At 34.1% G+C, this 24,735-nt stretch overlaps 1 protein-coding gene and 1 pseudogene across 5 annotated transcripts in view; one reads left to right on the forward strand and one right to left on the reverse strand.

The window, feature by feature from the left end:
- The window catches only part of MARCHF1 (membrane associated ring-CH-type finger 1), a 726,479-nt gene that overhangs the window by 66,919 nt on the left and 634,825 nt on the right, over positions 1–24,735 (forward strand). The window lies entirely within an intron of this gene.
- On the reverse strand, positions 5,904–7,031 carry LOC105854940 (enhancer of rudimentary homolog pseudogene; annotated as a pseudogene).

Genomic DNA, 24,735 nt, shown 5'->3' on the forward strand with positions numbered 1-24,735 from the left:
AATTTTTTTTTATTTTGGCATATTATGGGGGTACAGATTTTAAGGTTTCAATAAATGCCCATTTCCCCCCCCCAAAAGTCTGAGTCTCCATCATGACCATCCCCCAGATGGTGCACATCTCACTCATTATGTATGTATATACCCGCCCCCCTGCCCCCTCCCACCTCCCCAATACCCTATTACTATAGCACATATGTGTCCACTTAGGTGCTACTCAGTTAATACCAGTTTGCTGGAGAATATATCTGGTGCTTGTTTTTCCATTCTTGGGATACTTCACTTAGTAGTATGGGTTCCAGCTCTAACCAGGAAAATATAAGATGTGCTATATCACCATTGTTTCTTAGAGCTGAATAGTACTCCATGGTATACATATACCACATTTTATTAATCCATTCTTGGATTGATGGGCACTTGGGCTGTTTCCACAGCCTTGCAATTATGAATTGTGCTGCTATAAACATTCGAGTGCAGGTGTCTTTTTTGTAGAGTGTCACTGGATCATTTGGGTAGATGCCCAGCAATGGGATTGCTGGATCAAATGGTAGATTCACTTGTATCGCTTTAAGGTATCTCCATATTGCTTTCCACAGAGGTTGAACTAGTTTGCAGTCCCACCAGCAGTGTAGGAGTGTTCCTCTCTCTCTGCAACCACGCCAGCATTTATTGTTTGGAGATTTTTTGATAAAGGCCATTCTCACTGGGGTTAAGTGATATCTCATTGTGGTTTTGATTTGCATTTACCTGATGATTAGAGATGTTGAGCATTTCTTCATATGTTTGTTGGCCATTCTTCTGTCTTCCTTAGAAAAATTTCTGTTCAAGTCATCTCTCTTCAATAAATGGTGCTGGGAAAACTGGATAGCCACCTGTAGAAGGCTAAAACAGGACCCACACCTTTCACCTCTCACAAAAACCAACTCACGCTGGATAACAGACTTAAACCTAAGATATGAAACTATTAGAACTCTAGAGGAAAAACTTGGAAACACTCTCCTAGACATCGGCCTGGGCAAAGAGTTTATGAAGAAGTCCCCAAAGGCAATCACAGCAGCAACAAAAATAAATAAATGGGACATGATCAAACTACAAAGCTTCTGCACAGCCAAAGAAATAGTCATGAAAGTAAACAGACAACCTACAGAATGGGAGAAAATTTTTGCATCCTATGCATCCGATAAGGGACTGATAACTAGAATATACTTAGAACTCACGAAAATTAGGAAGAAAAAATCAAATAACCCCATTAAAAAGATTTCATTTTAAATGTCGTATTGCTTCTCAGAACTTAAACACAGTTTGGATAGATGGTCAATTGAAAGATTTTTTACAGAATTGTTTAGTGAATAACAACCTTTGAGAAAATGTATATTTCCTTAAAATACGCATCACAAAGGTGTCAGTTAATTGTATATATTTCATTTTGGAACTGAACTCAACATGGTTAACTTTAGTTATTTTCTTAAGTCATAAAACTAAAGAAGATGTTGCTGTAACTGAGCTTCATAATTTTTTTTTTTCTTTTCTTTTTCTGCCCAGGATTACTCTGGAGGATGACAGAAAGCTTATTTAAAAAAAATCTTGGGTGTTATGATTAATAATCCTGATAATAATAGCTCAGTACATGTCTGTCTGCAATTCAGTATAAAGCACAGTTAACTGAAAATAATAACTGTTTTAAGGACATTCACCTGTTGGCGTACTAAATAAATGATAAGGAAGAACTACTTTGTCTCTGGAGGCAAATGCAACATTTAGAATGCTTTTAGAATGGTTCTACTTTTATTTTCCCCAGACTTCTTTAAGATGAATTCTAAGACAGATCATTTTAAGAAGAAAAGTGTTTTTAGTGGAAAGTTGGAGCACACAATCTTAGAACTAGGTTTTCTAAGTCTTCAAAATTGAGTCTGTTTCAGATTTTAATGTAGACCTACAAATTACTAAATGGAGAAAAAAATCAATATTTATCCTCCACTGTCATTATTAGGAAAAATTCTAAACTGTGTGTGATAATTGGATTTGTATATTTTTCCAATTATCTCATTTGATTTGTTCTTTTAGTTTCCTTTTGAAACCATATTTTTGCTGTTTTATTTAATTATTTAAAATTAAGGATCTATAAGTAGTTCCTTTAAGCAGCTACATAATTTCTTCCAGAGCAAATTATTACAGTAAATGATGTAAAATAATAAATATATTATTCGCTATTGGAAATAAATTTCAACTTTCTGTTGAATGTTTTCAACATATTTTCATAAGCAGAATGGTTTCAATAATTTCTTGAATCAACATGTCCTTTATAAAAATAGTTTTTTTTCCTACTAGTTCAATAAAACTCAAATTCTAATTTTCCTAGTGTTTTGGAAAGTGATTTAAAAGGAACAACATTTTATGTGTTTTTTTTCTTTGAAAAGAAAACATGATGTGTTGTGAAAGAGAATTCCTGCATTACATAAGTATGGTTCACACATCATTCTCCATAAGAGAGCTACAAGGCATCAAAAAAAGAACAAGTAATATAATTGCTATTTCAGACATACCATTAAGTTATTAAATGAAATACAGGGTTACCACTACCTGGCTTGCTCAGCAATTCCTCATACATATCCAATTGTCTAGTTTAGGGTTTGTTTTTTTTTGTTCCCTTAATATCTTTGGATAAAATATATCATATTCTGTTGTACTTGATTAAATGCCACAACTAATTATTGTTTGATTCATATATTCTTGAACTGTGCTAAGCATAGAATATAGAAATAGAAGCAAACAGAAAGACATGAGTCACCCCTGTCCTTAAGGCATTTATAATTATGTTAAACATGCAAGTCATCCTTTATTGATTTGTAACAGTCATAATGCCACCACAGTCTCTTCTAAATAATGCTGCCTTGTTCTCAGCCTCCTGCCTGGGAATGCTGTGCTGGGCATTGTAGATCCAGAGGGGAGCATTTGACCAGCAGGATCCTGCCTGTGGTTTTGCCAGCAACTTTCAAGGTATTCACAGGAAGGGTTCTGTCAATAAGGCTTTGTTATCATTGCCTCCTTCTGAAAGGTGGAGGGGAGGATATGGTAGACGTTTAGGGAAAAGCAGAGGCCACAACACATAGGCACATACATGCACACAGACACACGGAATACTGGTTATAAATCAACCACCACTTGGGAATTCCCTAGAATTATAGAGCTGAAAAGGATTACAAATTTTCTGGCCACATACACAAATAGTAAAATAGACTTTATTTAAAAATATCCAGGGCAAATGATTCTATAATTATTTTAATCTTGTTTTATGTTTACTTATTCTTACAGCTTAATTTTTCTTTTTGCCTGGCACTCTCTTTGTACAATATAGATTTATCAGCCTTTATTTATTGGTTGTTACTGACGTAAAGTTTTATGTAACCCTGAGCTACACCCTCCTTTTTCTCTAACAGTATTTCTTACCCTGTATGATCATTTTATGAAGTTTTCAAGTTTTAATTTCTTAAGTTTTTAATTTTGTAAGTTTTTCATTTTGTTACTTTGCTTTTTCTTAAACAACAGCATTTTTAATCATCTCATATACTTAGTCAAGGTGTCTGGAGCTTTTGGGTAAGCAGAGAGCTTCAAGGAGTGCAAAGTGAGCTGATTTTAAAAGAAAATGGTCATGCTCACAGATCAATATCTCCAGTAAGTGTGATTCAAAAATCAATAGATCCCACCAGTGATACCGTTATTATCATTTATTGATTTATTTTTCCTGAAATCCAGAGAAAAAATGGTAGATAGGTTATTCCCCACATACATGTTTTTAGTTCAATATAATTATAATTTCTAAGTTGATGTTTGCTGTTGTGTCTCACATTCAATGCTAGGTTTTAAGGAAATGTCACAATCCTCTGTGAATCATGTGCAAATTATAATCATTATGATGATTTTTTTTTCTTACTTAGAATTAAATATAGATTAAGGTTAGTGGTTTTTGAAAGGATGCTTGATCCCAGTACTCTAGGTAGAAAAGCAAATTTTCTAGTTTTGTCATTCCAGCATTTCCTGTACATTGTTCTATATTTATTAGTGTATAGTTACTCCATCTGGCAGATATAAAAGACTCAGTGTAGCTACAAGACAACTTTAAGATTTGACATATTTAGTAGGCTCACGGGGCCAATAATGCAAATGAAGACACATGATTTGAAAGTATTTACAGTAGCACCATAGTTTTGAAGACTTAAACATTAAGCTCATATATTCTTATTGAAAGGAGACATATTAGGGGGGTATAGCCATTTATAGTTTTTTTGTCTTGTTACATTGCACAAGTTACTTATATTTTTGTTTACTTTGTTATTCTTGCATTCTATCTACTAACTATAATGCTAATTTAAGAGCACTGTCCTCAAATTCATCTCTACCTTTAGCACTTAGCACTGTCTCTTATGTGAAAGGGACCATCTCAATCTACAAGCAGAAAATTTTTGTTGTTGAATTTAATTTGTAATTGAGGTCTCCCTTCCTTGGTGTGGCAAAAAGGAAATGAATTGAATATAGGCTTTCTTTTCATTTTGCCCAGGGAACCAGGGAATGGGAATTAAGAGTGAGGATAATGATCACGTGGGATTGAGAAGACAGGAGCATTGGTCTTTACTGGCCACATGTTTACCTATCAACTATTGACATATCCATTGTTTTATATCAGCCTTGGAAGAGTAAACAAGTTGCTGCTGTTTGGTGCTTCATTCCTGTGCTCAAAGCTCCATCAGGTCCACTCTCTTTAATGCATCAGAGATAATTTGGCTACTCCCTTACTCTGCTGGGCTGTAACAATCTCTATGAGGTTTTGTATGTGAGTACTGGGGCTTTCCAAATCCCTGAGAAGCACAGGTTGTTTTTTCCCCGATTCCCTAGATTTATAAACTCATCTGGGAGTCCTGTTTTCAGTGCAGGAAATCTGTATTTAATTTGGCACAAATTGAGGTGTGTGTAATGGAGAAATCTAACTTCTGCTCCTCTTGTGTTCCCCCAAATCTTTTAGATATTTTGTTCAAGCAAGAGTTCTTCCTATTTCTCCAGGCCTAATGGCTTAAAATAAAAAAGCCAGAAGAAAATCATTACAGATTAGAGGGCTACAGTAAAAGAAAATACAGAGACTATGTTTGTAACATCTCCAAATATTACCCTCCCTCAGCATTTAAAATGAAATACACAAGGAGTAGATGTCATTGATGGTCATTAATTTTTGGCATGTTGGTACCTAACTTTTAATCAATATCTTTTGTTTAAGAGGCTAAATTAATATTCACTTTTTGTTTCATTAAATATGGGCTCTCTTTTCCAGATGGATGATAAATGGGCACAAAAGGACTAATTGTTTTAACTTATAAACTTTCTGCATGTGTACTAAATTACATTAGGATACTCATCTTTTCATCATCCTATTTGTTTATCTCAGGTTTAGAAGGAATATCTTGCTTTTTCTTACAGCAGACATAGATTGTCATCTAAGATCAAGGAATATCAGAGGAGGGCTGAGAAGGTAGCCTGAACCCAGGTGGTTACTAATGACTTCCTAAAACAAATAGTTTTATTGCAATGAGAAGAGAATGATTTGAAGTTGAATTTTGTGTAAGAAGTTGATAACTATGAAATGGCAAAGAAATAGGGAGTAAGCTTAGTAACAACAACAAAAACAAGCCTTGAGTTGTTTCTAACTTGGAGTGTGACCTTTTTCTTTCTGGAACTCAGTTCCAGAAATGAGATTGGTTGATTTTAGTAGATAAATTTTAAGGATTTTATAGAATTCTATAATTCTGGAGTGTAACCAAATGGAAACAGGATTACTATAATACAAAACTTCCATTAAGGCAGACTGCACACACCTGTGCTCCAAGCCCACTCCCACCTCCCTGATGCTTCCAACTCGATTATTTCCCCGTCTGTTGTGCCTGCCCACGAAGAAGCATGTAGATCTTCTCTTTAATCCAGTCTTTGTTATAAGGCTGTTATGTCTGGGTAGCAGCTCCGTAAACCAGGCAGCTGAGGTCTGTCCGATCTTCTGTAAAATCAAACAACTGGCTGATACCACATGTGCTGGAGGGACTGTTGGGATTCATTCTCTTTGGATGTTTTTCATACACTTTCCAGACACCTTCCATGCACTCATTCACAGATTCATAGCGTAAGTTCTGCCTTCTGGCCTCCTGGTAGGCTGTATCAGCACAATGGTGTGAGATGTCCTGCGAATTCTCTTCCGGGCAGCCGCCACCAACACTGCCGCTACTCCATGAGCTTAGCCACAACGCTGCCACACAGCCAGTTGGGTTATTATCCATCTTCCAAACTGAAGTGCGCTTTGTTTGAAGGTAGAGATTTTGTCTTTTTTGGTGGGAGGGCATCACTATTATTTCCCAGTGCCTAGTACAGTGTCTGGCACATGGCACACAATAAATCTGCAATGAATAAATTAAGGTGTGAATGGATGAATGTGTGGGGTCACTAGACTAAAAGCAAAGTGTTTTGGGGTTTTACTAATAATGTTGGAAATTTAGACTTTTTTGACAGTCACAGATTCATTTGATGAAAACATTTAGCCTCATTAAACATCTGAAAATCTAAAAGCAACTGTTCTAAAAAATAAATAAAATTGAATGGTTGAGTGGTTTATTTACTGTTAATATATTTAGCTTCCTTCTTCTCACAAACAAAATGAGACAAAATAAACAAAAAACAAACCCTATAGTCAAAGGTACAGCCTTGGTGTTCATGGATGTTTATAAAAGCACAGTGTGTGAACATAATGGATATATCAGTAATGTAAAATTTTGATGGAAATACTTAAATTACCAGGAAGCATTGAGAGGCTATAGGATCAAAGTGCAATTTGGGGAAATAACTTATTTCTTGTCTTGTGTCCTACCACAACCTATTTAAAAATAAGGTATTTCTGTCAGAGCAACTCAACACTTAAAATCCAAGCTAGGTAACTCAAAGAATTTATATACAGTACTTTCTGGGAAATTATCATTAAAGAATTCTGGTTCATAGCTGACCATTGCTGTAGTGTTGTATTCTGACTCTTAATAGTTTCAAAATGAGTGAAGACATGAGGAGTGGAAGGGAGATACACCAGGGGCTGTACACGACTTCTCACTTATTGCAAAATGAACTTGTAATAAATGTAAAAGCTCTAAGCTTACTGGTTCTAATACCCACTTTACACTAATGGCTTGATTTGCTTCTTTAGAATTTAATAGACTGTGGCTAGATGCCTCCCAGTTTGCATTTCCCCCCTGTAACCAGTAGTGTGCACATGTATTATCTTCAGGGATATCTATACTTGTTTTTCTCCCTTTCGCTATAGCTACTCTTATAACAATTTCTGGCATCTCTTCTGCAATCTTCTCCTTATGATCCTAATTGCAAGCTTCTGCACTGTTTCATGGCTTGCAATTTTCCAATCTTTAAGGATTAATTCATAATTTGATTGTTTTCAAGAATGTATTTTAAAATGAAATAGCTTGCAGTAGTCCATTTGGAAGGAATTGAATAGAGTATCTGCTTGATATCTTAAATGCCAGCGGTGAACAGGGATAGAGAAGCTTTTACTTAGATTTGTCAGTCACTCAAGGTGTTGATTATCCCAGTAATACCCATAGGCTCTGTAACTTTTTTCTTTCCTGATAGCAACTAAGAAAATAAAATGTCTCTTTACTTTGTCTCTCATGAGGTTTCACTTAAGATCTCAGAGCTGAAAGGTGTGTGTATGTGTGTGTGTTCCCATGTGCATGTGTATGTGTGTGTATATGTGTGTGTTGGTAGTGGGGGTTGAAACATGCAGGTGCAGTGGTTGTGGTGTGGAGGGTGTGGTGAACTAACTCAAGCCCCATGAGCTGTATGATTTGTTAATATTACTCCTTCCAAGGTGGTAACAGAAACACATAAAGGCTACACATGACTACAATTCTATGTAGGAACGAAGGATGGTAATTTGTTTAGCACCTACTCAGTGCCAGGCACAATGAAAGATAGTCTATACACACAATCTCATTTATTCTTCGTTTAACCTTGTGAGGTATCAAAGATGAGGAGGAGGACACAAAGCTCAGAAAAGTTAAATTACTTGTCTAAGCTGGCCCAATGTTTTAGCTGCTTTTCCTCTGGGTGCTTCTGCTAAGTGTTCTTCTTCCTCACCACAAATGCATTTTTCATTTCATAAAAAGGAAATGTGTATTCTTATGTGAAAGATCAAGTTTCTTAAGTGTATTGCACAGAAACAGATCATAAAGTTGGTCACAAATCATAAAGCAGAGAGAGAGGCCTGGCCGAGTTCCATGGACCCCAGTATTAAAACAAAGGTGAGCTGAAAGTATGTATGTTCACACATTGGCATGACTTATTCCAAACTGGAGGGAGAACATGAACCAATCTAAGGGGCAGAAAAAAAATTATAGACCCCAGTATGGGCCTGTGGAAATAATAGTTTCCAACCACTGTGGAAAGATAAATATCCATTAGTGATTTTAAAGGTCTCTTTTGGAAGCCTTATAATTGCAAACATGAAAATTTACCTGTAATTATGTCTAACTGAACTCCCTTGCTCTGCAGATAGATTCTGTTCTTTCTCTGGGCTTTAATAGTGTGTTAATTAGAATATTCTTCATAATAGAACTTATAAACATTTTTTTAAAAATATGTTGTTAGGGTTTCTCTCAGCCTTTGTTTAACTGAAATTTTCAAGCTTTCACACATTAACTGCCATGTGAGTTGCATTTAACTCATGCTAGTTTTGAGCCCAGGGCCTTATGAAGCAAAATCTGTGCAAAACCTTGCTGTTGGTTCATGAAAATCTTACTTGTTGATGTTCTTATTGTTAAAATTAATACTGATAATTTAATTCTAAAACTGTGGATTAAATTAATAGAAGTCAGTAAATTTTGTTTTTCTCTTTATGTTTAAGTTTAAATTACACTTAAGCCTGACAGGTCAAAAAGAAACCTCTTTATCCTTATGAACCTAGTTTTCAAGTTTCCACATTACTTTTTATATTACTAATTTTCAAGTTTTATAGTACTTTTTTTATTGGGAAAAAACAGAAAATAATACAAACTAAAAAATTTTTCATTAAATTAGAAAGAATCATTTTGTTTTCAAAATTTTTATTCTATTTTCATAATAAAACACCATGGCTCCAAGGAAAATTTTCTTTTTTTCTAGTGTGGCAGTCAGTGTGTTGAGTCACAATTCTAGGGTTAGTAAAGATTGAGTTTTCTCAAAAATGAGATTTGAAAATTTTAAATTTGTACTACAATTTTAAACTACAAAATTATACAATAATTTTAATTAAAAACATGTTAAAGTTCAAGTATGTCATTTAAAATTTTTTCTTGTAATCTTTTGGAACAGTGGAACAATATACTTGTGTAGAAGTGTTTAATGAATCAGGTACAAAAGACAGCCCATAAGAAGCCCAATTTTTGTGGGTCTCCAGAGAATCTTTTCTTGGATACAAAATATGTTACATATTTATAGAGTATATGTGAATATTTATTACATGCAGAGAATGTGTAACGATCAAGTCAGTGTATTTGAGGTATCCATAACCTTGAGTATTTGTCATTTATATGTTTTGGGAACATTTTAAGTCCTGTCTTCTAGCTACTTTGGAATATACGACACTTTGTTGCTAACTATAATCTCTCTACTTTGTTATCGAATATTGGAGCTCATTTCTTCTATCTAATTATATGTTTGTACTTACTAACCAACTTCTCTATATCCTCCTCCCACCCCCACACCCTTCCCACCCTCTGTTATCTATTATCCTGCTCTCTATCTCCATGAGATCAGCCTTTTTAGCTCCCACATATGAGTGAGAACATGCAGTATCTGTCTTTCTGTGCCTGGCTTATTTCACTTAAATAATGACCTCCAGTTCTATCCATTTTGCTGCAAAATGACATTGGTAGAAAAACAGACACATAGACCAATGGAACAGAATAGAGAGTCCGAAAGTAAATCCACGTATTTATAGCCAACTGATTTTTGATAAAGGTGCCAAAAACATGCTGGGGAAAGGACACCTTCTTCAATAAAGGGTGCTGGGAAAATTAGAAATAGATATGCAGAAGAATAACATTGGACCTGTATCTCTCCCCATATATAAAAATCAACTCAAATGGATTAAAAACTTAACATTAAGACTCTAAACTATAAAACTACTAGAAACAAAACAAAACAAAACAGAGAGACTACTTTAAGACACTGGTCTAGGCAAAGATTTCATGGCTAAGACCTGAAAAGCACAGACATCTATAACATAAATAGACAAATGGGGCTCTATAAAATAAAAATCTTCTGCAAAGCAAGGGAAACAATCAACAGAGTAAAGAGACAACCTGTTAAATGGGAGAAAATATTTGCAAACTATTCACCTGAAAAAGGACTATTACCAGACTATACAAGGAACTCAAACAGCTTAACAATAAGAAAACAAATGATTCCACTAAAAAGTGGGAAAGATCATGAATAGACATTTCCCATAGTCTTTTATTTCTCTTTTATTTTAATTTTATTTTTCAGCATATTATAGGGGTACAAATGTTTAGGTACATATATTGCCTTTGCCCCACTCAAGTCAGAGCTTCAAGCATGTCTATTCCCCCAGATGGTATGCACTGCACCCATTAGGTTTGAATATACCCATTTCCTTCTCACCCTCCCACCTGCCTAACACCCATAGAGTCTTTTATAAGCTCTTTAGAAAGGAGAAGATGTTTCTATTTTGCAGTGCTTAGTTGGAAGCATCACCAGTCACAATTGTATAGGTGACTTAAGACTGTCTTTGCCATCACCACTTTCCCAAAGAGCAGTATAAGTACCGAATGCCTCGTCAGTCAAATATGACATATTCCTGCATGTATCAGTGGTACCCATATCCTAATCCAGAGAATATACATCCATACTCCTCTCCTAGACTAACCTGTCCATGATCCCCTCTTCTTTTGTCCCCTCCACAATCCCAGCCTGTCATTTATCTTCTCTCTTAGAACATCCTCTGTCTTTTCCCCTCCTTCATTCCATTGCTCTGGCAATTAAGTTTTCTCTTTCATAGTTCACTTTGACTCCTCTGTCAAAGTCAGTCAAGTTTATGACCACTGCCAACATTCAATCCTTCTATAATAGAATGGAATTTCCACCCACTTTGGAACATTCTCATTCCTTTTGCTATCTATGATGTTGAACCATTGACATCCTTATTTTATATTTCTGTCAGTTTTCTTTTTTTACACTTTATGTATTCATTCATTAAATATATGACTTCATTAAATTTCTGACCTTGGCCTTCTTTATTGGCTCAGCATTGACTCCTTGGGTAATTTTGCCCACTTTCAAGAGTTTACTATCAGCTTTGGGCTCATGGTGCCCTAATATACAAATCCAGTCCTATCTATTCTCCTGAGCTCCAAAGTGAATTCCCTTTCTATTGGAGAGGACTTTTCCACCTCTCTGTTCTGTAAAATTCAGTGTGATTAGATCTAAACCTGCCTTAAGAGAGCTTTATGATTAATTTGTATTTCTTGTGTTGATGGCTTGTTTTCACCTAGGCTAGAAAAAATAGTTAGGACTCTACTTTCTTTTCCTCATTTCTCAATTCTTGGCAATTATATATACAAAATATTTCTTTTCTTCATCTCTATCTTTCACTTTCTACCGCCATTGCTATGGACTAACATATCTGGTTCTCCAATCCCTAATGCATTTTCTCTTTTAACACTTTCTCACTTGGTCATGATAGTTATTACTACTCTATAAAAACTTAAGTGTTTCCCATTTTCAACATATTAAATGCTTAATTATATATAATGGCATTTTAAGATCTGGTCTCAACTTAATTTATAGTAACTTTTTAAATAACATTTTTCCAAAGACTCTATACTAGGTGACTTAAACATGCTGTGTGTTTGTGCTTATGGGATTTAACATTTTTCTTCTCTTCTCCCATTTACTCAGATCTTCCCTACCCTGTAATGCTCAGGTCAGATGCCATCTCCTTCTTGTCACCATTCTGAATCAGACTGAGCAAATGAGCAAATTCTCCCCCTTTTATCATTTTGCATTTAAGTATCTGATGCACTGCTGTACTTACTGCATTCGAACTTGTATCACTGTTAATTTTATACATGTTTTCTTTCACCAATTGTAAAAATATTAGTTCAAGGAGTATAAATTGTTCAAGAGACTGGGAAATCCCTAGAGAGGAGATTTGAAGGTCTTGAAGGAATAATACAACTTTGGAATTTCAGGTTATATTGAGGCTGTCATGGATAGATCAGAAGGCTAGGCAAAGTTTTTTGGATCTATAGGTATCTTAAAAGCTCATTATGGCCAGCAATAAACTTCTATAAGTATATACCAGTTGGCTCCAGTCAGCCAGGTGTATAATTCCTTATGTGAGATATTGCTTCAGCAAGGATATTTATTGAGAAGGAAAGCTAAGAGTGATCATTAAAGTAGACTCTTAGCAATAATGATTATGATAATAATGATAATGATATTTTACAGTGGGGAAAGGGAGGAGGAAAAAGAAGGAAACCATTTGGGATTAAATTAAGTGCCTGTTCTTCTAGAAGTGCCCTGGTCCTAGGAGAGTAGGTTTAGGTGTCTTAAGTTTTGACTTGTGTATCTGTTATTTACTTGTTCTAGGATTACATTTTTGTTTGTTTGATTCATATCATTTTCTTCTACTGAACACATTTGCTAATAGAATTTTGCTAGATTATTAGTGAATTATACTGAAAACTGAAATATTTCATTTTGAGTGAGTACACATTAGAGTTTATTTTTTAATGTGATTTAATTTATAGGAAAGAATCTGTAGTCACACTTATTTTTGTTTTAGAAAACTGAATGCTATAAAAAGCAAAACCATCTGTTTTTATATTAGTGCCACTTCTCTAGGTTCTATTCCTCTGTAAGATTTCAGTATTACATTGCTTAGAGACATAGCCTCGTTGGAGCCCAAACAGCTGAACTATTGACCAACTTTAGAATATCATGGAAGTAGGTTGAAACAGTATTTCTGGTATAGGTCATTTCAGTTGCACCAAAAATGGAAAACTTTCCTCTGTACATCTAAGTTCTGTGCAGCGTCAACTAGAATGCTTTGACTGAACTTGTCAGATTTAATATAGTGGGCAAAAATTCAACTTCCTTAACCTTCAAAAAAGTGTGCATTATGTGCTTTTGATGACTTGATTCATTTTCCTTAAATGAATCAAATGCTCCATTTCAATATAAAGGCAATTTCTCAATTTCTATCTTATTATTTAAGGCCTGCTGATTTCTGATGCAGTGATTTCCTTCTATTACAATATTTCTAAGATTTCTATTTAACATGTCAAAGTTGTCAGTGCTAGCTTTTTTTCCCCTCCATTAAAACATAGATTTTAGAATGATAAATTATTGTGGATAGTTAAGGGATTAGATCTGCAAGGCTATTTTTAGAAAAAGAACATGATCCTAATGGAATGAACATAATGCTACCTTTTTGCACAAAGCCTAGCACATAGTGGACACTTGATAAATACTAGGATGAATGTGAGCTTAATATGTGTTTTTTATGGTAATTTTGAGCAGATGTTTGATTAGTATGTACATGTCAGGAGGAATATATTATGAGATTTAGTATGAGTGTACACCTTAAGATGTATTTTGTTTAAAAATCACTTTTAAAGAAAATACACTTGAAATATACTTTTTATACACCTGTATTTTACTTAGACTTTTTTGTCCTGAAAAAATAAGCTATCATTTTACTCTATAGAGCACACCTGAAAGGGAAGTGAATTATCTTCCATCTATCATTTAACTCTCTCTCACCAGAGCAGAGTACCTTGCTTTGCTTCAATCTTTGTATTGGTTTAACTTGTGAGATTATAAAATATAACCTTCTTTCTGGAGATACCCTCAGAAGAGCAATTCTTTTTAGTAACTAGAGTGCCATTGTCCATGGAAGCAATAATGTATCGCCTATAACCTTAGAGAGTTAACATCTTTGTATGAATCCTAAAAGAAAAGCCATTTTAAGCTCTAGTGGGAGTTAAGTGTAGCTTTGTAGAAAACAACTCTGAAAGGGCTTTAGAGACACCAGCTCCTAATGTCTTAAAGATAACTGTAAATCCATGCAAAGGTATTGCACCACATCTTAGGTGAAGCAAAATATGAAAATTGTGTAAAATATACAAAAGGGAATTGTCCACATTCTGGGATATAAGTGAGGTCACAATAGATTACTTCCAATGAGTACTTTGTGCTCAGACTTTGAAGAAGGTATCTGTCATGGAAAGATTTTAGGGACATAGGATTTTTTGTTGTAATCTGCACCTGGGAAGAGAAATGCTGAATCAGGTTTATGAATTTGTTCAGCATATTCATTCCCTTTTTAGCAATTTAAAAGAACTCTGGGAAGGGCCTTTTATTTTTAATCTATTTTAATGTAGTATTTCAAATTATTTTTATGTACTTGTTCCATATCTGTATTTGTTATAAAAATACCATTTGGTAGTGGGTGGTGAGTAAAGAAAAGTGCATTTCTACTGACATATCTAAGTGCTTTTACTTATAAGAGTAAAAAAATGTTCTTATGGTTGGGATCTTTTAAAACTTTATTTGGGTTTTATGTTTTTTATTCTGATCATTTGTAATTGTTAACATATTTTACTAGATTAGATAGGTATAGATTGAGACTCAATTTGTGAAGATTGTATCAGAATACAAAATTTTAAGGTTTCAAATTGAGGAGAGTCATGGTATTTTTATAATGTTTAAGTAAGTATATCTTTGGTAAATTGATTCACATGGTTTTTACATTTTTTTGGCTTTCCTCTTCCCCACCCCCAACTTTTTAAATGTTTTTTATTTTGGAATAGTTTTAAATTTAGATTTAGATTTACAGAAAAGTTGCAAAGATAGTACAATTCCTGTATACCCCTCAGCAATAACTATAGTATATTTATCAAAACTAAGAAACCATTAATTCTTACTATATTCTTATGATTAATTAAACCCCAGACTTCATTCAGATTTTACTATTTCTTATACTGATTTCATTTTTTCTGTTCTACAATCCCATGCAGAATATCATGCTTTGTTTAGTTGTGTCTCCTCAGTTTCCTCTGTTTTTTGGTCAGTCTCTTGCTCCTTCCTCGTTTTTCACAACCTTAATGGTTTTGAAGAGCACAGATCAGCTATTTGTTGTATGTTGCTCAATTTGGGTTTGTCTGATATTTTCCTCATGATTATACTAGGAAGAATACTAATCTTGATCACCTGGACAGGATAGTGTTCATCAGATTTTCTACGCTATGAAGTTGCTTTTCCCAGCCCTTCCCACATTCTGTTCTTTGGAAATAAGTCATTAAGTCCTGCCTATACTCAAGGCTCCCTCTCCATTTTTAATAACTCAGGAAATATATGGAGACTATTTCCTTATTGTTCTCAATGAAGATAATTTTAATAGTATCTACCATTTCTCATGTGCTTTGTATATTTAATCTGCTGTGATAAACATGATATAGCAATAGTTTTTTTTAAAACTACACACCTATGAGATAGAGGTTATTTTTCATTTTACAGATGTGGAAAATGAGTCAGAAATTAAACAACTTGACTAAGGTCACACAGAGCAAGGGTATGAAACCAGATCTGTTGGGTGCTAAAGCACTTGCTTTTAATCACTGGGCTGTACTGCCTCATTGATAGACATCCTAAACTTTCCCAAATTTGGTGGTGAGAAATTTTTCATATGTCCTTTGTCCTGTCTTCCTAAAAGATGGTTCCATCTAAATTAAAATGTACATGTTTGGGGCAAGTATTTCTATATTAAAAAATAAATGTACCTTGAAAATTCACCTTTTCTAGATACTGTATTAGTATTTCCATGACAAATGATATGCATTCATTTATAAGGTAGATAGGGAATCTGAGGGTGACAGACTATGTGCAAGCACATGAATGTTAAATTAAAGAGGTTGAGCTCTTCTGGTAATTAAAACTTCTTTGACCATCAGTGGGATATTTATGCTTGGATTATAAAAAGTCCACAGCAATGACAAGTGTAGAAGAAATGTGACCCATCTTTACAAAGCCAATGATTTGTGGTATGAGCTAACATGTGACTGTTTGATTGATGTGGTGATATGGATTTTGAGTCATGAAAAAAAAAAAACTGGTGCTATTAGTAATTCATTTTTAATTTAAGGTGAAATTGTTTTTTATTTGAGATGTCCAGAATGATCTTTGAGGTTATTATAGATAATCTAATAATATAGAAACAAGGCTGGGAATTTCTGCTTAAGGGATTTCTATTTTGTTTTGAAATGCCAGGCAGATCTCTCTTCTTTAATTGATGATGATGATGTGTGTGTGATAGTTCTTTCTGTTTTTAGATTCACTCTTATTTCCTCTTCATTCTACAATACTATTTATCTAATCAATTATCAATTCTCATTGATGTAACTAACTCTCTAATATACCCTCCCTTCATTCTTTTTGCCTCAGCTTAGCTCATCTTCTATTTCTTTAACAAATGCACCAGTTTATCACCTGGTCTTCCTACTTATACTTCCCTTCTCTTTTCTCGTATGGGAAATATTTTCATCATGTGATATTTATGCTTAAAAATTCTACTGCTTCCATCACCATATGCAGAATTGATACTCAAAGATGTATGCACAAGTTACTTAAAATTTTGAAACCTATCCAATGGTTCTACATTAATCACAGCCATTGCCCTCTTGAATATTATACTCCTACAACATTAAATCTACTTTAGATCAAATAAAATCCGTGGTTTTATTATCCTGTGACTTTTCACATACAATACACACTAAAGGAGTTCAGAACAGACCACCCCAAAATATACCACTTTGGCATTGGAATTATTTTGAGTTAAGGACACTTGAAAAACAGCAGATGCAAGAAAGGGCCTTCTAATCTGTTTTTTCTTCCTGAAAACAGGAGATAAAAACTCTTGTGAAAGATGCACTTCCTATACTAAAGAAAAGAAAACTTCTTTAGCAGGGAGTTACAGCTGAGAGAATTCTGTACCAACAGACTTTATTAAATGTTAAATGTTTGTTAAAATGATTCTTATCTTCCTTTAGTCTCTCTCCATAGTTTAGTTACTCTTCCACAATTGCCTCTCATGTTCAACCTAATATAAAAGCATTTAGGTTTTGCTAATTCTTTAGGTCTTTATTTCCTTATAAGGGCTACCATATCTCATAAAACTTACATAAATTTGTATGCTTTTCTCCTTTTAATCCATGTTGTGCCAAATTAATTCTCAGGCCCCAGCCAGAGACCCTAGGAGAGTAGAGGTAAAATTTTGCATCGCCTACAATATGAGTGGGTTTGGAGAACCATATTCATTCTTTTAACCCAACTGAAGTTTAATGTCCTCTATGTGATCACAGTGGGGTGTATTTAAGCTGTTACAATTACAATTATTTGTAGATATTTATACCTTCCCTACATGTCTGTAAATTTTTTTGAGGCCAAGAATCATGAGATATTTTATTTGTTTCCATAGTATCTATGACAGTGCTGTGCATGTTAAGAATTCTAATAAATATTAAATTGAAATGTATAATATGTGCAAAGGTTACATATAAGTTGATATGTGAATCTTATAAAAATATTGTTAATTTGAGAAGATTTCATAGAGGAGAATGAAAAAGAAAATGATTGCAAAGGACAGGAAGAAAGAAATTTAGAAAACTTTAAGAACCAGGTGGTTTATGTAACATGTAGAAAAAATATAGTCTAAGGTTTGAACATAAATAGATTTTACTTGTAGTATCAACTCCAGTCAGTTGGTATGGCTGGAACTATGTATGAGAAAGATTTTAAGCCTATGGCAGGAGTCAGAAGGAAAGAGAGCTATAATTGATTTGTAATGCTCCTATGGGCCGAGGAGAAAGGATAGGGACTTCCTATCTGACTTGTATCTGACTTAAGTCCGGAGCAATAGATCTCAGGCTATGTCATTGCTCAATATGTATTTATTGTTTGGGTTGAAGAATAAACAAGATTTTTTTTAGGCTACTCAATTTCCTGTATCCCAGATTTTTATAATTGATCATGGCAACCAGGTTGAGAATTTCTGATCTTCAGCAGTGATTCCCAATCAGTGAGCCTAAGATTGCTGAAGGGCAGAGGAGCTAACACAAGGGGCCTTTATGCCTATAGGCACAACAAATATAGTCTTTAGTTTTTTTAAAAAGTCACCTGATTGTATGTACTAGTTTTTTAAAGTGTATATAGTAGCTATCATAATTTTTAATAATAATGATATTTATCTAATTAACTTATTAAATGCTTAGTAGCTTCTTGTTATAAAAGGTTTTCTTGGTCACTGAACACTAAACTATCACTATGCTAAAAGAAAAGCCTTAGACAAATTAAATTTAGCAGAGTTTTTTTGGGCAAGGAATGATTCATGAACTGGTCAGCACTCAGAAACACGAGAGGTTCCAAGAGCTCCACCTAGCAACATGGGAAGGCAGTATTGATAGACAGAAAAAGGAAGTGCCATATGGAAACAGCTTAATAACATTTTTACTGTACTTTTTGTATATTTAGATCTGTTTAGATAAACAAACACTTGCCATTGTGCTACAGTTGCCTACAGTATTCAGTATAGTAACATGCTCTGCATTATACAGTTTTGTAGGCTAGAAGCACTGGACTATAACCAGATAGCCTAGGTGTGTAGGAGGCTATACCATCTAGGTTTGGGTAAGTACACAAACTCTATGATGTTTGCACAATGACAAAATTGCCAAATGACAGATTTCTCTGAATATATCTTCATTGTTGAGCAACATATGACAGTACTGAATTAAGTTAAATAAATGATAATTGTATTTCATTGCATTTAAAATGTTAATCATCACTCCCTACAAATCAAATAATTTTGTTATTGAAACAACCATTAGGCAAACTGGTAGGTTAAGGAAAGCTTATTGTGTTTAAATTCATAGCATTAGAAATGACAGTCAATAAATAGTTTTAATTATATGTAAGTGAAAATCTATTACAACAGATATTTTAAAAAAAGACATTTTCTTCTATTACTCAATCAAGATTTATTTGAGTGATCAAAAATGCCATATTATAGATTTGAATTATATAATCAGAATGGAAAAATTATAGACAATTTTTCACAAATTCTCAAGCATTTAAAAGTTGTAATCTGATGAAATGCTTTAAGCTCTCTGACCCTTAATTATATTCTCTGGGCTATTGAGTACTTTTTAAAATTTAAAGTTAAAAATAAAGACAAGAAAAAATTAATACTATAGGTAATCATCAAATTAAAAATCTGTACTTAAAAATGAATAAATTAGGAAAGATTAAAAGATGCAAAGATTTAAAATAAGGTACTAGTAGTATATTTGTTACTGAAGTTATTGGGTTTTCTTTGTCCTTGCTTGAAAAAAAATGTGTCTATTCCTAGATGTTAAATACAAATATATTTTAAGGATAATTTTTCATGATTTTTCTTTCATGGGCTACTTATATGACACTTGGAAGTATTTAGCATAAAAAAATTCTTAGCTTTCATCAAAATGAAATATGAATACTTTTCAAATTATTTTCATTACTTAATGAGCATTTTCCTTTTTATATGAAATATTCATGTGTTTATACATTTTATCTTTAAACTATATGTGTAAGTCCCACTTAAAATATTATTAGCAAAAAGGGGAACTAATTAAGAACATTTGGGAGGTGAAGTTCTTGTGTTCTTAATTTCTGAAGCAATCTTTTTCTTTTCCTCTAATCATAATTCTAATTTATTGATATCACAAGAGTTGTAAAATGGAGGGGATAATTTTTGATTTTTATTAATGCTTATGAATACAAGTAAGTACCTGCCTTTTGCAAAACAATCAGTAAACCTTACAATTTCAGAGAGAGAGAGGTGAAGTAAGAGAAGCTTGAGGGAATACATGAAGGCATAGGAGAATTAAGAAATGCTAAAGTGGTAGAAATGAGGCTAGAAAGAAAGGCTGGAATTAGAGCATAAAGAGTTGAGTATTTTGATCTTTGATCAAAGCCAATGAGCCACTGTGATAAGCCACTGAAGGATCACGCATGGTATGCTATGATCAGATTTTTGAAAGGCCCTTATAAGAGCAGATTGAAGATGGCATGGTGGGCTGGAGATTTGAAGACTCTCGGCCTGTGAGAGTCTGATTAGATGTGAGGTAAAGGAGATGAATTAGCCAGGATGACCCCGTTGTTCCTTAAATTCCAGTAACGATGGTTTGAATAAGAACGTCTTTTTTCTCTAACCACTTCCTGAAGCTCATTTACTACCTACCTTCTGGAGACAACTTGCCTCTTGCCATTCACACAAAAGTAGCCACATCAACAAAAATATATTTGCAAGTGAAATTCTACTTTAAAAAATCTGTTTGATAATGATTATAAAAGTCCATATAATGATTGTATTTTGGGTTCATTTTCAATAATCTTTAAAATTCAGATATCAAAAAAATCTAAAACCATCTATAAAATCAAAGAATATTAAGCTACACCAGAAATTCCTGCTCAGACTGTGATCAAGGCCACATTTAGATGTTCACAGACCTTCTTGGACTGATATCAAACAGCATTAAAAGTGGGTGTCACTTATTGTTCATTCAACATTAGACTCTAATATATATGGCTACAGATACTAATGTTTATTTTATAAGGAGCATTTATATTAACATATCCAGCCAGAAAATATCTATGGTAAACAGATGAGAATATAAGTTTAAATAGGATAATTTGAAATTTACCTACTTTGTTGGGGGGAAAAGGAGTATAACAAATACCAAAATAGCCAGAAAATATTTGATCTGACACATTATAAATGTCAAGTGTTCAAGGTTTAAGGATATTTTACACAGCCAATTCTAGCAAGTGCAAAAAACCAATTTGGATAGGCAAGTAATGAAAGAGAATTTGTACTGATAGTAATAGGATTTGTTTATAAGTTTTCTTTATTGATTGAGAAACTAAACATGTATATACTTCACTGACAGTCAAATATAATTGTTAAATGATTTCGGAGTGATTAAAGTTGGAAAATCCTTATCTTTATGTTGAGTTTTTAATAAGGATTTTAAAAGTCTCATTCGTAAGTCCAGTAGGACTCCAGCAATATGGTGAAAAATGAAAATTTGGCTGTTATTCCATGATATATAACCATGGGGAAAGAATTATTATAATTGTTGGATATGAAAGGAAATCTCATTTTTATTTATTATATTATCTTTTACTATGACATTTCATCTAGCTTGATGACTTTCTCTTTTTTTTCATCTTCTCTCACAATTAGTTTTCATTAATTCAGCTTTCACACCTAGAAAATTTTCATCCTACTGATTTCATATTTTAGTTTTTGTTCATATAACTAGTCTTTTCCAAATACTGCACAATAATAGAACTGAGCCTCCATAATTCAGACAAATGCTTTTGATACATGTGTTTTTCACTAATAGCCCTAATCACCACTTCCTTTTCTTTTTTTATTTCATTTCTTAAAATTGATTCCAATGGACTCTCTTTCCAAGCCTTACTGAAAATACTCCATTTAAAATCACAATTCTGAATTTTAGTGTACTTTAAAGTATTCCAAGTACTTCTAGCGTTTGTGGCAAAATGTTTTACTTCATTTTTCTGACTCCTTTACATGTTAATATTGGCTATTCCTGAACTCCACGGATACTGAAACCTCAACATTGAGTCTCTTACCTTGAGAATTGCAACCTCAGATTTCAACCATACGGATTGTGAATGTCATCTTTGCCTGTGACATTTCTGTTTTCTTCCCACACCTTTATTTAGACTCATAAGCTTCCCATAGCAGCTTTAAGTTTAAATCATATCTTTGTTTCTGGGCCAGTTTATATTAACAGTTGTAGAATTCATTTCAGTAAGTTCTGATTTTCAGCTTCTCTGAGAAATACGTCACTATTTCCTCTCTGAGAAATAACCAGGAAGACTGGTGTAGTCACAGGAACTTTTTAAAAATTTAGCTTCCTTAATCAAGATGTCCCGTGGCCTCTTCGATATTTTGAAACTGAGAGATCTGTTACAACATGACAACTCCGCCGCAACCCGCATTGTCATTTAGCCTATGCTGGAGGCTGTCCTTCCGAGTGACAGGCAAGGAACCTGAGCAAAAACAATGACAGGTGGTCCTTGATGACTTGGCTTTAAAATGAATTTATTTTCTATGATGATGAGTTGTCTTCTCCTTCTTTGCACTCCCATGAAAACCCTGCCATATACTTGACTATTAATGACAGTGGACTTTGTAGAACCCTTGACCTGAGAAACAACCTGTAATATAGATTTTATTCATTTTATATCATATATATATATATATATATGATATCTACATACAGTGTTCTAGCACATATGTCCATGCTCTTTAAGGAGAATTGTCATATCATTAATGGTATCAGGAAAACGGCATCACTTCTGTGTGCCCCTATATTTTTTCTAAAGAATACATTATTCTGGGAAAATGTTTGGAATGAATGAGCCAATGGTTATAAATTAATTGGCACTAAACATTGCCCAAATATGTCAATGGATTTTTAGATAGTAGTTTCAAGAATGCTGAGAATTGATAAAAGAAAAAAATACGATGCAGTTCATTGTTGTATTCAATTTTTTAATACAGTAATGCTTATACAGAGGGGGAAACACTTGACTTTTTAAAAAATGTAATTCTGTATACTGATTTCATGTGTAAGGTTACCAGATAAAATACAAGTTTCACAAAAATAATACTGAAGCCAGAGAGTGGGCAAATGAAATTACCAAAGAAAAGAAGTGGACTTGTTGGGAAACAGTTGAATATCCATTTGAATTTCTGTGTTCCTGATTTTAAATAGAAATTACTTAGCTAGGTTAAGTGATTTGTTTACTCTAATATCAGACTTATGTACAAACACAGGTAAGATTTGTATTCAGTGGTGATTGAGTCCGGATTGGTATTTTGCTTATTGAATACTACCCTACCATGTGAATTAGGTGGAGCTATCATGTCAGTACTTTTGCCCCTTTTATTTTATTAAAGGAAAAGCCTTGAAACTTAGAAGGGCAATGAGTTGACGCCACTTCCTTGTTCATAGTGATGAATGCAGAGATGGGCACACAATGCACGTAAGGGCAGATTTGTTTATAAAGGATAGATAGAGATACTGGATCTCCTTTCTTCTAAAGTCATTGGTTTTAAAGATTATTTAAGTCTGTTGTTATTAGGAAGTCATTGTTAACCGCCTAGGAATAATGATCATACGGAAGAAAATAAAGCAAAGAGATGGATAGACAGAGTTTGTTTATAATGATTTAACCTCTGGATCTGGCTGTTCTGGACTCTCAGATTTCCAAATTATGAGAAACAAAAAAGTTTCCTTTATGCTCACATGATTTAAATTATGGTCTTTCCACCTGCAACAAAAAGCATTCTGACTAAAAGACTAGTGGAGTGTTTTTGAGGGAAAGAGGGGAGTTGGGGGTGTGTTGCAAGTGAGTGTTTATAATGAAGAACTATTTGGGAAGGGAAGAAAGACAGTGGTGATGATTGTGAGGAAGCAGCAAAGGTAAATATCTGGGAATGGTTGATGGGGTAGAAATGCTGCCCCTAGATGGGGGGGGGGTTGATTGCTGGCAGTCTATGAGCAAACTTGTTGAAATTGAGATATCAGAAATGGTGCAGTTATGGTGACGATAAGGTTATAGGTATGATCATACTGGAGGGTGGCTGAGGTGAATAAAGGTGAGGAGTTCAAGGAACTGAGGGGCCCAGATGTAGGATTACCAAGTTGAGGAAGGTTCTGAGCAGAATCACAGTCGTGGGTGAATTAGAAATATGGAGAGAATATTAGTGAAGAAAAAGGTACAACTAGATGTTCTGAATGTTGGTGATAATAGGGATTATAGGAGCAAAGCATCGAAATGATATGGAAGTGGTAGCTGGGAGCAAAGAAGATCTTTCCATGAGATAATATGATGTGAGGGAGAAGAAAAAAATGCCATGTAAATGGGATTCCGTTAATGAAAGAAAATGCGAGTCACATTCAGAGAAAATATTGATTTATGGAAGAGTTTATAAGTTAGACACTAGAGGCTCCTAGAGGAGCCTAGTGAAAGGGTGAATGTAATGAAGCAGAAGGAAGACATTGGGCGAGATGAGGGACGTGTGTGACTGGTGTGGGGATCAGAACCTTAATAATTGAAAGTCAGAGAATCCTAAACTTATAGGTGTGACTGAGGTTTGCAGAAGCAAGGTACATTTTGTGATTAGTTCAAATTGTCTGTTAGAAGAAGATGACAAACTGACTGCTCTGCAGCCTGCAGTATTGTGTGTGTGTGATGTGCAGCCTGGATGGTAGACACTGGTGATCTCTTTAATAGGAGATGGCTGCACAGTGGTCTCAAGTCAACTGCTTCATGTTGCCCTAATGATAAAGTTATAAGTTTAACATGGTATTCAGGTTCTTCAAGATCCAGACTTTTAACCTCCTTTCTTGTCACTTCTCCACGTTGCATATTAATGTCCAGCCCTACAGAACCACTTTCAATTCCCCTGCATACTCCATATTCTCTCTTGCCTCTGATCTCTATGCACATTTTTCTTCTACTTGATAATGCCTTTTGCTCTCACTCTAGCCACCTCTGTTTTTG

This window comes from Microcebus murinus, chromosome 15 (assembly GCF_040939455.1).
Source record: "Microcebus murinus isolate Inina chromosome 15, M.murinus_Inina_mat1.0, whole genome shotgun sequence".
NCBI classification, from domain to species: Eukaryota; Metazoa; Chordata; class Mammalia; order Primates; family Cheirogaleidae; genus Microcebus; species Microcebus murinus.